Source organism: Pleurodeles waltl, chromosome 4_1 (assembly GCF_031143425.1).
Source record: "Pleurodeles waltl isolate 20211129_DDA chromosome 4_1, aPleWal1.hap1.20221129, whole genome shotgun sequence".
Classification (NCBI taxonomy): Eukaryota; Metazoa; Chordata; class Amphibia; order Caudata; family Salamandridae; genus Pleurodeles; species Pleurodeles waltl.
This window is the reverse complement of record NC_090442.1, coordinates 74,936,577-74,951,777: the sequence shown is the minus strand read 5'-3', so window position 1 is coordinate 74,951,777 and position 15,201 is coordinate 74,936,577. Positions and strand designations below refer to the sequence as shown.

The 15,201-nt window shown below is 45.5% G+C and overlaps 1 long non-coding RNA gene across 1 annotated transcript; it reads left to right on the top strand.

Annotated features, from left to right (window-relative positions):
* The first annotated feature begins 274 nt into the window (after positions 1-274).
* On the top strand, positions 275-12,995 carry LOC138288427 (uncharacterized). The gene is made up of 3 exons (XR_011202399.1): positions 275-401; positions 6,282-6,337; positions 12,923-12,995. It is a non-coding gene; the product is annotated as an uncharacterized lncRNA (long non-coding RNA).
* The last annotated feature ends 2,206 nt before the right edge of the window (positions 12,996-15,201 follow it).

Genomic DNA, 15,201 nt, shown 5'->3' with positions numbered 1-15,201 from the left:
GGGCACTTGGCACTGAGCTGAGGAGAGAGGTTTAAATAAATAACACATTTGTTTTACAGTACAACCAGGGTATAATCAGCACATTTCTGGCTTTCTGCAGCAGTTTTAAGATCTTAGCGTGTCTCGTTGCAGAAATGGGTATAATTTCTGATATTTTTATGTTTCACTCGTCTTCATTGCGTGATTTTGCTCGCGAGAAAGTGGCACTCATAGCCGTTGAAATGTCACTCATGGCAATCTGAAACCTTGGCAGCTGTGTCTTCGTGCAGGAGGGCGCGCCCGAGCGCACAGCATGGCTCGGCACCCGGGGCCTGGCGCGCTGCGGCTCCGCATAAGACACCCGTCGCCAGGCTGTCTGCGCCCGCTGTGCCACCGGGCACCGTCTTGCAGCATCACAGCTGGTGAGTGAAGCAAGAGGCGAGGCCGACGGATGGGCGAAGCCGAGGCCGCCAGGATGGCGCTGTCTGGCACGGGCTGGGCCTGGAGACGGACCGAGGCCGGGAGCAAGGCCGGAGCGGTCAGATGATGCGGGCAGGAGCGCACGAACTCCCAGGGGGACCCGGAGAAGCGCCGGTTTGTCCGCAGGGTGTCGCGTTTTCCAGGTTGCTCTAGGAACACTGCCAATCCCCGGAGCACGGAGGGAGGTTGAGCCAGTGTTCACTGCCGGGACTAGCGCCTGGATTCCTTTGGGACATCCACTCACCGTGTCTGGGAGCAGGAAAGGCCATGGCCTGCAAGAGACCCCAGTGACATTTCATAATCTGAGCCCACTCCACGGGAAGAGTCGGGCGTAGAGTTTCCAAAGTTTAACAAAGATGGAGGGCACTCATCGGCCTCAAACTAGATGTGTATTGGAGGAGAGCAGTTTGTTGTGGGTGATGGGTTCCATCTGCAAGTAATTAAGAAAATATCAAGAAAACCTGGTTTTCTGTCACTACAGGTAATCTGTGCAAACTGGTCCACCCAGTAGGCACGTGACCAGAATACCCAGACGGGTCCATAGTCTGCACTGGTGCGCATCTTCATTTGTGTTTGTGATTGTGCCACCCGTTACATAAACAAGCATTGGCAAAGCCAGTGGGTGTAGGATCAATGTGCAAACACAAGCAGCTTTAGCACGTAAGAACAGGGCACGGCGGAGGGAACCAGAAGGAGCGGCGAGAGGGCTACCCTTGTAAATTAGTCCTTCAAGCAGTTCGTTGTGGGTAGGGTTGGAAGGATACACCAAACAGCAATAGCTGGTCGAGGAAAGCCAATGGTTAAATGTGGCGAACCCGAAGCTCAGTGCAAATTGTAAATTGTCAACAGCTTCTGTGTTTGACATCTGTCAAAGGCTAGACCTAAAAAGAGCTTTGTGCAGACCACACGCTAATTATCTTAACCTCTTGAAGAGAGGCAAAGTGTCTTCACCTTCTCTACACCGTGTTTGGAACAGTGTGTTCCATCGATTCTGTACCCACAATGCACTCGGTGAGTAGTAGTATTACAACACGACTTTCCTCCCATCCTTTCTTAGCAGCCTGTGAGATCCGGTTCAAGGGTCACAGGCAATCAGGGTTTACAGGTCGCAACTGGAACAATTAGTGCCATTTACCTCTAGTGTTGTAGGGACGTCTTACTATCAATCCCACACTGAGTGCCCATCACACCACTTTAATAATTGACAGCCGAGCGGTGATGAAGGATATGCTTGCTGCGGAGGCGTCCACCACTGCAAGGCTTCTTAGGTGTTTTTCAGGCAGCATCATGGCCTTCCAGGTGTGGGTCCGGCTCAGAGAAGCTCAGAACTCGCAAGTAACATCTCAACCCTCACACCACTTGTGTTAGTCCTCCAAGGCTCCATCCTCTCCCCTCCACTTTTCAACCTATACCTGCAACCCCTGGACACTCTCCTGAGGAAATCAAACATGTCGTTCCACGACATGCAACCATGCCCGAAGGTCTGCTGCCCTGATGACATACAATAATGGTCTTCTAACCTGCACTCCCCAAACACACCTGGTACCTCTAAGAGCAGCAATCATCTCTGCGGTCTGCCTGGTATCAGGCTTCAGAAGATATGACAACATTTCACCGGTACCGATCACCCTCCATTGGCTGCTGGCGACTTCTGGAGGCTCATGACAACAGTGTTTCGCACAAGATGGAGTTTCGACTGTTGGCTGGTGCTCTTTCTGTGAAACTTACCACCTGGCAGGTGGCCTACTTCTGTCTCTGGGCAGAAAGGTCAGTCCATTGAATGGTGAGGGTACATCTCTCTGGTGAGCCCTGTAGGCGGGTACCCACATTTTTACCTAACTGAACTTCATGTAAGTTTTTATTTATGCCACAGCTGTCTAATTTAAGGCCTGAATTAGATTTTGGTGGATAGATTACTCCGTCATAATGGTCATGGATATTCCGTCTGCCAGAATATAAATCCCATTATTTCCTACGTGATATATATTTCGGCAGTCGAGGTATCAGCCACTGTTGTGATGGTGTAATCCATCCTCCGAGATATGACTCAGGCCCTTCATTCACAGTTACAACCTACCCATGTTTACACATCTTTCCACTTGTCCCGTGCCTTTGTGATCTTGCATGGAAACAGCGGCTGCTGGACCGGGCAAGCATGGCAGGCCTGCACAGTACCGCTAGTCTTTGGAAGCGGTGGCCTTCCCACTGGTTGCAGACAGGTGTGATTGCAGCATCTGGGCCAAGTCCTCCATAGTGGTGCACGTCAGCTGTGGCCCACGGCCTCTGACTCGGCAGCAGTGGAGCTCCTCTGCCTGACATTGGCAGCACAAGTCGGTTGTGCTCTCTATGACGTGCCCGGTGACACAGTGATGCTTGTTCATGCAAAGTCTTTCCACAGATCACATGGGAACCGCTCAGATAGACTGAGGGACCCCCTGACAACACGGGTCACTCCTGACTTGTCGTCTGTTGCAGTTGGCTTTTTAGTTGTGATATACAAAACAGGATCCGCTGACACCAACACTTCGTGTAATTTACCCCCTGCATGGGCAGTGATCCTACATCTGGTATGGGGTCATGCATGCTGCTTCTCTCCCAGTGACAGAACAGGGACAGTCCTTGGCCTCTGCACATACGCTAGATTATCGCGATACCAGAGCCAAACAAAAAGTCGAGAAACCAGTTCGATATGAAGCCGAGCACTCACATTAGAGCTACATGTCCATTTTCCATACATGTTCGTTCTCATCCCATCAAAAGGTGTTTCAGATTCAGTATGCCAGGTGCACAGTGACATGGGAACATGATAAAAGTTAAACGATACATTAAATATATACAACAAATATGTGAGAAAAGTTTACTTGTGAGTAGAGTTCAGGTATAAACAATTATGAGAACACGAATGTTCAAGTTCACTGTAATTCAAACGTATTTATTCAAACTTAAGTGGTGAGTTAGAATTTGCCAGTCAGGGGACTGTATCACAAATGTGACGGAGAAGCTGTCCTCCAAACCGAGGGTCTGCTCACCATATTTAGCATCGGGGGACCACCAGTTTTCTGTTGACATGGTCTACTTGGCTCCTTCGATGGGAAGCCATCACACTGCCCACTCTATTTAGAGTCGTTGTCTGAAGTTTTTTTCTGCCCTCCGTCACTGGGAGGAAAAGCCTAGAATAGAAGTGAGAGAAAGAAAACAAAATAATGACCCACATACATAGGAGAAGACTCCCGGTTGCGGTGAGGGGTCATCTTTTTTGTATTTCAATTACTCCCACATTGGAGTTTGTTTTTGCAAAAGTTGTGAAAAGTTTGGTGGGCAGCCATCAAAACTGGCATCAAAATCGTGTACCTTGAAGGCAGGCACCATTGACTCTTTCCAACATAGAGATTTGACTGCTAGGTTGGTAATCATCTCTAAGTAGGACGGACAACTGGTCATCAGGATGGCAGATGTTAATTCCACTGCCACCCTGATGGATAGTACTCCACTTCAGGGTCTAAATCAGGCCCTTTGTTACTTCTCAGTTGAAAGCGTGCACTTTCAAACTTTCTGTTTTGAAAGTATTCATGCACGTTAAGATTTTTCTCACTATTCTCTTCAACCTTTTTTTCTCAAAAAAAAATTTTTATATACAATTTGAGGCACTGCAAGATTACATGGGTGTCTAAAAATCAATTGATTTTTTTTATTAGGTGCAAAAGGCAGCAGCAGGAGTTAGGTCAAGAGGTCCCACGTCTGCAGTGGAGTGGGGCTGTGCAAAACATTCATATTTTTCTTTTGCTTAATTTTGTGACATTTAGCCAAAGTCAGAGAAATTACTCGAAAGTACGCAAAAAGCAAATCTGTCATTTTGCGCTTTATTTTAGCACAAATAGCATTGTGGCATCATTGATGGTAAGACGCTTATAAACAAGCGCTATATAAAAAATGCAAATTACAATGAACTTCACTATTCAGCTCATAATTATACAAAATGGCATAATGGCGTAATTTTTGGGACTCTCTAGCGAAATGGAAAATTCCCAAAACTACACAAACGATGCTGGCGTAATTTAAATTTCAGCCAGCCCTACATCTGAGCTCTTCGACTGCATTGCCTCTCATATTCTGGGTTGGTGCAATGAAGACACGTTTTCATGCTGCATTTCTCCCTCCAGGCACTAGGGGGCAGTGCTCCTTCACCCTTTCTTTTGTGCAATTTATGGGGCTTGAAATGCATTCCCTGCATTTATTTTATTGAGAACATCCAGACAAAATACCGCATAGGGATTACATTATGCACATAGCTGTCTGCTGTTTCTTGAGCTCGCCATTGTTTTAATGTCAGGATTGGCGAGAGGATTCTTAGGGCTCGCAAATGGACCTACCTCATTAATATTCATGAGGTAGGTCGCAATTTGCGAGCCATTGCGAATGGCTACAATCACAGGGATGTTGGCCTGCTGGGCTCGGCAGACCACCGTGTCTGTGATTGCTTTTCAATAAAGCAATCTTTTTTTTTTAAATATAGCCCGTTTTCCTTAAGGGAAAACGGGTTGTGTTTAAAAATGAAAAGTTTCTTTTAATGTTTTAGGAGTAGGTGTTAAGAAACGTTTTCACATGCATTCACAATCCCCTTTGCGAATGGGTTACCACCTACTTGATGTAGGTAGTAACCGCGATTGTTTTGCGACCGCATTCACGTTCACAAAACAATCATACATACCTCTGCGATTCGGTATTAGGAAGGGACACCCTTGACACGCCCCTTCCTAATACCGAATCGGTATGTAGTCACAAATTGGACTTGTTCCATACCAAAACCCGCTGGGCCGTTTGCAATCGCAAAAATAAATATTTTATACATCTGGCCCCACATGCCTAGCCTATTGGCTGCGCAACTTGGATACCTATTCACAAACTCCATTTTGTAGTACATAAAATAATATGAGTATTACTTCTCACATACTACAAAATGCTATTCACAAACCTTCAGGTATAGACCCCCATGCCCTAAATTGTTCATGCAGACATCTCCACCAGAGTGGTTGCGATCTCAGCATAATTAGGTGTACGCCTCTGTAGCAAATGTGAGAGGGGGACGGGTAAGTGGCATAAAAACCAGAGGTACTGCCTCTTAAATGGGCGAGGTTTAGGCAAATTTGAGGAGGGGCTTAGAGAGAGACATGGTAATACAAACGCACACTTAAAACCACACTTCTAAAGGTACTACTCTTGCCCAGCCTTGGAGTGAGTCCAGCAGCACCCATGGCCCTTTACAGGTTCTACAACACTCTTGCGTAGAAAACAAGGCAGTCAGGGAAATAAAATAACACTCCAGCTGAACTAATGTGAAATGAACTAACTTATTTGAACATTTATACGTGTAAATTATATATCTGCATACATATATATATACATTTATATATATATATATACATGTGTGTGTGTATAAATATACATATATATTATGTATATGTTTAAATATTAAAAACACATTTTTTACATAAGTATTTTATTATTTTAAAAGGTAATTAAGTTAAAATAATTCAAATAAACGAAACACAATTTTTAGCAGAATTTTCTACTTGCTAAAAATAGAAGTGGTAGGGTGGGTTTTTTGATCATTGTTGTAAAATATATTGCATCAATATATTTGCATGTATTATGTAATATACATTTAATTGGATGAGGTAATTTGCTATAACATTTCATTTTATTAGTTCAGTGTTAGAAAAAATATCTAAAGTCAATTTCCATGTATATTCATAGTGATATAGTTCTGATTTTTTTAAAAGGACAATATAATTGAATTATCCCCCCCCCATCCTTTCCCACAGGGGGATCTTCAACACAGTGGTGGGGAGCTCTGCCTACATCTGCAAAGCTAATAGTGGTAAGCTTACACATTTTAATCCTATGTTAGGAGGCCCCACCCCTTATCTGAAGGCACAGAACTATGTAAGTCTACACTTGGAAATGGTTCACAGCAAGATAGACCTACTCCAAGGTATAGTGGCATATGTACACAAGTAAGTATACATGTATATATTTAACTTTGTATATAGGCCCCACATGTCCATCCATCCAGCATTAGAATCATATAGTGACTCCTATCTCCATGCCTTGGCCACAGCGCATTTGAACATTGGCCATGCCAAGTTATAAGGAGGCCATCTAAAGAAGAGAATGCTGCTCTCTTCACCCAGCAGCAATCCCCAAGACAAGGCATTCCAGAATGTCCCTTTATTTGCTAATGTCTCCTTGGGTTTTCAGACCTTCTGTGACATCATTCACCTTAGAGCCGCGCGAAGGTCACAATAAGGCCCAAAAATAAATATGTTATAGGAGGTGACCCCAGACTCCCCATCCCAGAGCTGTTGGCAAAGCAGCCTGGACTGGCAGAAGGTGTCACACACAACATGGGCCTAAATCTAGCTGAATTAAAATATTTTTTTCTCCCTTATTCTCTGCATTATCTAACAATATTTAACCAGTTATTATGTACTGGATTATTCATGGTCTTGTCTGTGTTTTTCAGTGCCCCTTGTTACTGAAATGTATTCTATGTAATGTTACCTTTGGTGCGGGTGCATTATATAAAACTGTTCAATGAATAAATGGCCCCACCTGAGTGCAGTGAAAGCCTCTTAGGGCACATAGGGACATGGTGCTAGGTATGGTAAGAGGATGGAGAAAGATCCTACAGGTCCTCATTTCCATGTGTGACACTCTCAGCCAATCTTGGCGTTTTAACAACATTAACAGCTCTTTGCATTCTGGGGCTTGTAGTTCAGCGAGGGCCATTATAAGGCTCACCATTCCACAACTTTCTGTAGGCTGAACGAAGGCTGGACTGGTGAAAGTGTCACACATGACATGACCTGCTTAGGTGTAGTGTGACTGGGAAACGTCCCTATAGGTTCACATTCAAGTTGGATTGACAACAGATGATTCAATTTACAATTGCAAAGGTGGAAGAAACTGGAACAGTCCAATATATCTATGTTTGAAAGGAAATTTAACCTGTGTAGGGTGTCTCGGGAACAAAATAACTGTCTCAGGCCCTAATTGTTTTTGTACCCTGGGCCCTGAGTCACGGCTGCCCAGTAACCCCATTCCCTGTTTATATTTCTGCCTGATCTGCCCAATGTCAACAGAATACCATGTCTTCAAGGCTTTCCTATTACAAGCCCTTAAAAGGGACATTTTGTCGTTGGTTCCTTAGAAGCAAAGACTGCAGCTCCCGTAATGCACAGGTTAAGGTTAGATTACCACACAACCACCCATGGTGTTTGACCAAGCCCAAAGGTGTGTGGATGGCACTAGGCAGCCTGTGTGTGCACCAGTGCTGTGTCTTAGTAGATATAGTGCTGTGTTGCTCTCTCCCACAGAGCTACATTAGTTTAATCGCAGCACTGTGCAACTTTTTAGTGTTACCCGTGTTAGTGTCTCCTGGTTGCACAAGGTCCAAATTGCCCACTCGACCAGAACTGAGATAAGAGCAGTTCTGATAGAGAGACCCAGAGACTGGCACCCCCAAGAAATAATAGGGAGTGCTGGGGGGCTCTGTCCAGTTTTTTAACACACTCTCCACTACCAGCTTACTTAGGCAAACTTGCAAAGCCACGATTAAAAAAACAAGTCTCTTATTTTCTCGGGGTCAACACATATATGAATTCCCCACCAAGCTGGGGATCCTGTCAAAGTGATTTTTAATTGTACTTGCTAGCTAAATTCAGTCTTTGTAAGTACTCCCAATGTTTGAAGATAAGGTAATAGCACCCCCTAAATTTCTTTGCAAAATCACCCTCAGGCTGCCCTAGCCGTTCCTGAGATAAGTGGGGGTGGGGGAGAGGGCAGGCCCTATTACATCTCATTAAACTATTCGATTTGATTAACATAATGGAGATTTTTGATCCACTATACTCATCTAAGGGAAACTTTGAGAGAGGAGGGAGGTCTTCCATAATTGACTACATTTTGGTTGAGCACGAGTTATGCCCATACGTTTTGGGTGCCTAATTCTAGCCAAGCCTGTATAACAACCATAACCCCCTATGCCTGGAATTGGGTGTCCCAAGCAGGGGGGTATGGGACCAGCTATCCTGCCCCCACAGTCCCTGGATAGAAAAACACAGGGACAGCGTCTAGTTTGGAGAAGTGTAGATATAGGCCCTCATTTCAACTTTGGCGGGCGGCAAGCGCCGCCCGCCAAGTGGAATCCGCCTCGTGACCGCCAATGCGGCCGCACTCCTGCGGTGGCCATTTGGAGATCCCAGCTGGGTCGGCGGGCAGAAACGTAGTTTCCGCCCACTGGCCCAGCAGGGATCTCGGGCGCAACAGGGGAGCCGGCTCCAAATGAAGCCAGCGGTGCGACGTGGGCAGTTGCACCCGTCGCACTTTTCACTGTCTGCTATGCAGACAGTGAAAAGCTCCATGGGGCCGTGTCAGGGGGCCCCGCGACTCCCCTTTCCGCCAGCCTTTTCATGGCGGTTCATACCGCCATGGAAAGGCTGGCGGGAGGGGGACTCGTAATCCCCTGGGCAGCACTGCCCTGGGGGATTACAACCGCCAGGACCAATGTGGCGGGAAACCGCCGGTCCCGGCAGTACAAGCGCGGTGCTTCCGCCGCGGTCATAATCCCATGAGAAGCACCGCCAGCCTGTTGGCGGTGCTTCTGTTGAAACAGCCCTGGCAGTCTTTTACCGCCAGGGTTGTAATGAGGGCCGTAATGTCCAATTAGGGAAATTGTGCTCAATCTCCCTCTGCGTGATTCTTGTGTGCTTGGAGCTATCAGAATGCCATCATGATGTTGCCTCCCATTTCACTGACCTCGGTCGGGACGTTAAGGATTAGTTAATGAAGTCTGGTGAATCCAGGCCTGATGGCCCCTCTTGGTTTGAACCTCCTTCTAGAAAAGCCTATAGGAACCTGCATGAGGCCCTGAAGGCTGACCCAAGAGATGTATTGAGGATGCCCCAGTGCAGGCTGGTCTACAGGGATGTGCGTAGGGCTAGAAAGAGGCAATTTCAAGCTGAGCATTAGGGAGATCTGGAGCGGGCCTGCAGACTAAAGGATTCTAGAGTTTTTTGGGCTGTAGCCAGGAACATCAGGTAGGTGGGGGTCCAATCGAATGATTACCACTATCATCCAGGAGTCATGGGTTGATCACTTAAAATCAGTTTATGGATCCCTAGGTGATGAGAGGGGGGTGGAGAAGGAGGTGGTCTTTCCTCTGGCCTTGGAATTTTCTGTGGAGGAGCTTAAGGAGGTCATCAATAGTAGTCCATGTAAGAAAGCACCTGGCCTAGATGGTGTGCCTATGGACCTCTAAAAAACCTCCCAGGATCTTTGGGCCCCCTTACTTTGCAATAGCTTTAACGCCCTAGTTAAGTCTGGCTTACCCCAATCCTGGCGCTCTGCCGTCATCATTCCTGTTTTTTATAAAGGCAACCTGCAATCGCATGCATGTTACTGCCCAATCTCACATTTGGACTCGGCTGTAAAAATAGTGGGTAGGGTGGTTTTGGGTTGAATCATGGAGTGGGTGGGGCCCACTGTTGTGCTGTCGGAGGTGCAGAATGGTTTCTGAGAGGGGCTCGGCATATTGGAGCAATGTTTAAATTTGTACTTGCTGATGAGCAAGTATACCATCACCAGACAGGGATCCATGTGCCTGGCCTTCACGGAACTGGCCTGCCCCTCCAACAGCATGGTGAGGTCTAAGCTCTGGGAGTTACTGATTGACCTGGGGTTGGATGGTGACATGGTTGTGTTCCTGAGAGCTCTCAACTATGACCTCTCTGCCTCAGTCACGTATGGCACCTCTGGAGAAAGGACGGAGGAATTTAAGAAGGTGTGTGGGGTGCAGCAGGGGTGCATTTTAGCCCCCCTGCTATTTTTGTTGTATATTAACTGCTTCATCCCAGCCCTTTCTGCTAGAGATGTGGACATTCCAATTGTAGCTGGAAAAAGGTCCCCACCATGCTCTAGCCCACTGATGTGGTTTTGTTGGCTATAACGCCTGGAGGCCTGAAAAAGCTAAATGTTGGGTTTGTCTCATTCATGGGATCCCTGGGTCTGGCCACCAACCGCTCCAAAACGTTTATGATGGCATGCAATTTAGGGCACACAAAAATTAGGGGTATTGAGATAGATGGGCAACCAATGAGCCTTACCCTGAGTTTTTTTAATTGGGTGTAGTCTCTGACTCAGAGGGGACCTGGGGACCTTGTATCTCCACTGTGCAGTGTACATTTGCCTGTTCTATTGAGTTCATTTATAATTTGGCTCAGTGCATTGGAAAAAAAACCTTGGTTCCCCTGCTGGAGATTTATAAGAGAAAGCTTCTGCCCATCTTATTATATGGTGATGGTTTGTGGGGCTTTACAAATTCTAGGCCCCTTCAATGCGAGTAAAACAGGGTCTTAAGAAGTTGGGGGTTCCACCAACTTGTGCCACAAACATAACCCATTATAAGTATGAATTTAAATCATTACTGTCAAACTATATCAACATAGTATACAACACTACCTAATATGGAAGAATGAGCCAGTTCAATTCTGGTGCTAAGATGGTGAACTGTGTTCAAATGTGAAGTGTTACTATTATTACAATATTTACATTACATATGAATTCACACCTTATTGGTAAGTATCACCAATCTTTGATGATCACGTGAAACAAATAATTAGGACGATGACTACTTTGGATTACTTGGCTGATTACACTTTGTTTTTACTATTTTGTATCATCTCTTATTCTCGGGACCCTTCGAACAAATTACTTCTAAGTTACATTATTCTCCTCATCGATTAAAAGAAGGACCAAATAACATACTGCCCGTCATGCCGAAGAATTTTATACACACTCCTGAGACCTTACTCTGTGTTGTGTGACACCTTATTCGGTGTCTTTCTATCAATTTTGTAAGCGCCTAAGGCTGTTCGCATTAACTAATGCATAGCAATTTCAAGATGGCGCCCATTTTTTCTTTTAACACTCTGTCCTTTTTCTGTTTCGGGCCAGCCGATGATTTTCATCATCGATTAAAAGAAGGACCAAACAAACATACTGCCCGTCATGCCGAATAATTTTATACACACTCCTGAGACCTTACTCTGTGTCGTGTAAGACCTTATTCGGTGTCCTCCTATCAATTTGTGTAAGCGCCTAAGATTATTCGCATTAGATAATGCTTAGCAATTTCATCCACCCAGTTGGACACTGTCTTTTAGTTGTGTCTTTCACACTCCAAGATGGCGCCCACTTTTTCTTTCAACACTCTGTCCTTTTTCTATCTCGGACCAGCCGATGATTCTCATCATCGAATAAAAGAAGGACCAAACAAATATACTGCCCGTCATGCCGAGGAGTTTCACACACACTCCTGAGACCTTACTCTGTGCCTCTTCTATACCTTATACTTCTAGGTAGGTGACATTAATGTTAACTTATGTATTTTGCACTTTATTTTGAGGGGGCTGAGTCTGGTTGCTCAACTTAGAAGCAACATATGAATATAATCTTTGTTACATCGGTTTTAGATGAGACGGAGGGCTTACACGTCCTTTTTCTCTACATACACGCCAGCTTAATTATCGGGGAGCAAGACACAGGGCCCCCAACACAAGAATTTACCCAAAAGAACTGTTTTGTTTATAGGTACGTGATCTTTTACTTTTAGATTTATGCCATATTGCTTATGCTTGTCACTACTTCCTTAGTGTAGCGATCTTGTCTTCTAGATCGCACCGTAAAAGATTTTGGATCCATACGTGCTGACTTATGAGTACTCCCTCACGAAGACTCGGGGATAATAGTGTTTTGCCCCCGTCACGTGATTCCCACTACTCTTTCTCTATTGGTATGTGATAGTCCTTTTGTTAGTTCCTCTTAAATTCAGCTTACTCATTATCTTCCTCCTAATGACTTACAATCATTTTATTTCAGATCGTACATTATCTTGAAGAGTTTTACTTGATTAGGATAAGCCATTTATTCATGTTAACACCTTACTTTTACTTTGGTATGTTTTTCTTTATTCAGACACACTTGCGAATGCTTAATTTAGCACACTCACTCACCAATTTCCTAGGTGTTATGACACCTTTCTGTTTCCTTTTTTCCTAATGACACCCTGTCATTAAGAGTACATTTCTCAACCTTAATTTCCGTTTCTCATCGCCACATATCTAGTGGGAGTCTTTATCCCTATTTCTAATTCTCAATTTCTACTTCGTTTCATGTGCACATCAAACTTTTGGTGATGTTTATAATGATAACAAGTTTATCACTTGTGGTAGACTGTAATCACAGTTTTTTCTCTGTGGCTCCGTCTGGTAATGTCACTTGATGATTTTAGACACTCACGCGATACTGGTGAAGGACTTGACCACAATTTTAGTGCCAGGTATTAATTTCCACAATCATGTATAACCACAGATTATGACCAAGCTCATTATTATGTTTCTTACAGCCCTGAGGAAGTCAATGAGATTAATTTCTGGGAGACGAAACACGTGTTGGCTGTTGGATGTTGTTGTGATGACCACATATGGAATCTTTCTGATGTGATGAACATGTATGAAAACCTCGCACAAGAATAAAGACACTGAACTTTAACTCTGTTTGGATTATATATTGATTCTCCGAAGACCAAGAACCTAACTGCACAGACTCTTATCTTATTTCATACGAGTGCCCTGGCCTTTTGAATCAGTTTGGTTTTTCCTATTGGAGAAACACTGGAGGTGCTGGGAGGACCCTCCGTTAGGGAGCACCTTATTTACTATCTATTGTTAAAGAAATGTTTTGGTGACATTCTGTTAGCGCCTATCACTATAATTTTCCACCCTTTTCTTCACAATTTTGGAATAACCCATTATGAGCTTGGGGTGGATTATGTAGAGGATGCCATTAAATTAGCCCCCCTGTTACTGTTGTGCTTTGGATCGACAAACACACACGCCACCTTCAACAGGGAAATAGTGTGGGACTGCGTGAAATGTGACAGGGTGATGTCTATTCCCTGGCTGCAGTATGTGAAGTCCAGGCTATGCATTCAAGGGAATCCCACCTCATATTCCATCCTGAGAGGATGGTGAAACAAGATCTGGCCAGGGTTAGAATATCGTTCAAACAAAATAGACAAAATAGCAGAGAGGTGAGTGAACTTTGTAAAACCACAGTTAGGGAGCATGCAATTGGAGGAAAGTACCATCTTGCCTGGCATGTTACCCCCATATTTCACTGTATATATGTTGTTTTAGTCTATGTGTCACTGGGACCCTGCCAGGCAGGGCCCCAGTGCTCATAAGTATGTGCCCTGTATGTGTTCCCTGTGTGATGCCTAACTGTCTCACTGAAGCTCTGCTAACCAGAACCTCAGTGGTTATGCTCTCTCTGCTTTCCAAATTTGTCACTAACAAGCTAGTGACTAAATTTACCAATTCACATTGGCATACTGGTACACCCATATAATTCCCTAGTATATGGTAATGAGGTGCCCAGGGTATTGAGGTTCCAGGAGATCCCTATGGGCTGCAGCATTTCTTTTGCCAGCCATAGGGAGCTCTGACAATTTTTACACAGGCCTGCCAATGCAGCCTGAGTGAAATAACGTCCACGTTATTTCACAGCCATTTACCACTGCACTTAAGTAACTTATAAGACACCTATATGTCTAACCTTCACCTGGTGAAGGTTGGGTGCAAAGTTACTTAGTGTGTGGGCACCCTGCCACTAGCCAAGGTGCCCCCACATCGTTCAGGGCAAATTCCCCGGACTTTGTGAGTGCGGGGACACCATTACACACGTGCACTGTACATAGGTCACTACCGATGTACAGCGTCTCAATGGTAACTCCGAACATTTCCATGTAACATGTCTAAGATCATGGAATTGTCACTCCAATGCCATTCTGGCATTGGGGGGACAATTCCATGATCCCCCGGGTCTCTAGCACAGAACCCAGGTACTGCCAAACTGCCTTTCCGGGGTCTCCTCTACAGCTGCTGCTGCTGCCAACCCCTCAGACAGGTTTCTGTCCTCATGGGGTCCAGGCAGCCCTGGCCCAGGAAGGCAGAACAAAGGATTTCCTCTGAGAGAGGGTGTAACACCCTCTTCCTTTGGAAATAGGTGTGAAGGCTGGGGAGGAGTAGCCGCCCCCAGCCTCTGGAAATGCTTTGATGGGCACAGATGATGCCCATCTCTGCATAAGCCAGTCTACACCGGTTTAGGGATCCCCCAGCCCTGCTCCTGCGCGAAACTGGACAAAGGAAAGGGGAGTGACCACTCCCCTGACCTGCACCTCCCAGGGGAGGTGCCCAGAGCTCCTCCAGTGTGTCCCAGGCCTCTGCCATCTTGGAAACAGAGGTGTCTGTGGCACACTGGACTGCTCTGAGTGGCCAGTGCCAGCAGGTTACGTCAGAGGCTCCTTCTGATAGGCTCTTACCTCTCTTGGTAGCCAATCCTCCTTCCTAGTTAGCCAAACCTCCTTTTCTGGCTATTTAGGGTCTCTGCTTTGGGGAATTCTTCAGATAACGAATGCAAGAGCTCACCAGAGTTCCTCTGCATCTCCCTCTTCACCTTCTGCCAAAGGATCAACCGCTGACTGCTCAGGACGCCTGCAAAACTGCAACAAAGTAGCAAGACGACTACTAGCAACCTTGTATCGCTTCATCCTGCCGGCTTTCTTGACTGTTTCCAGGTGGTGCATGCTCTGGGGGCAGCCTGCCTCCTTTCTGCACCAGGAGC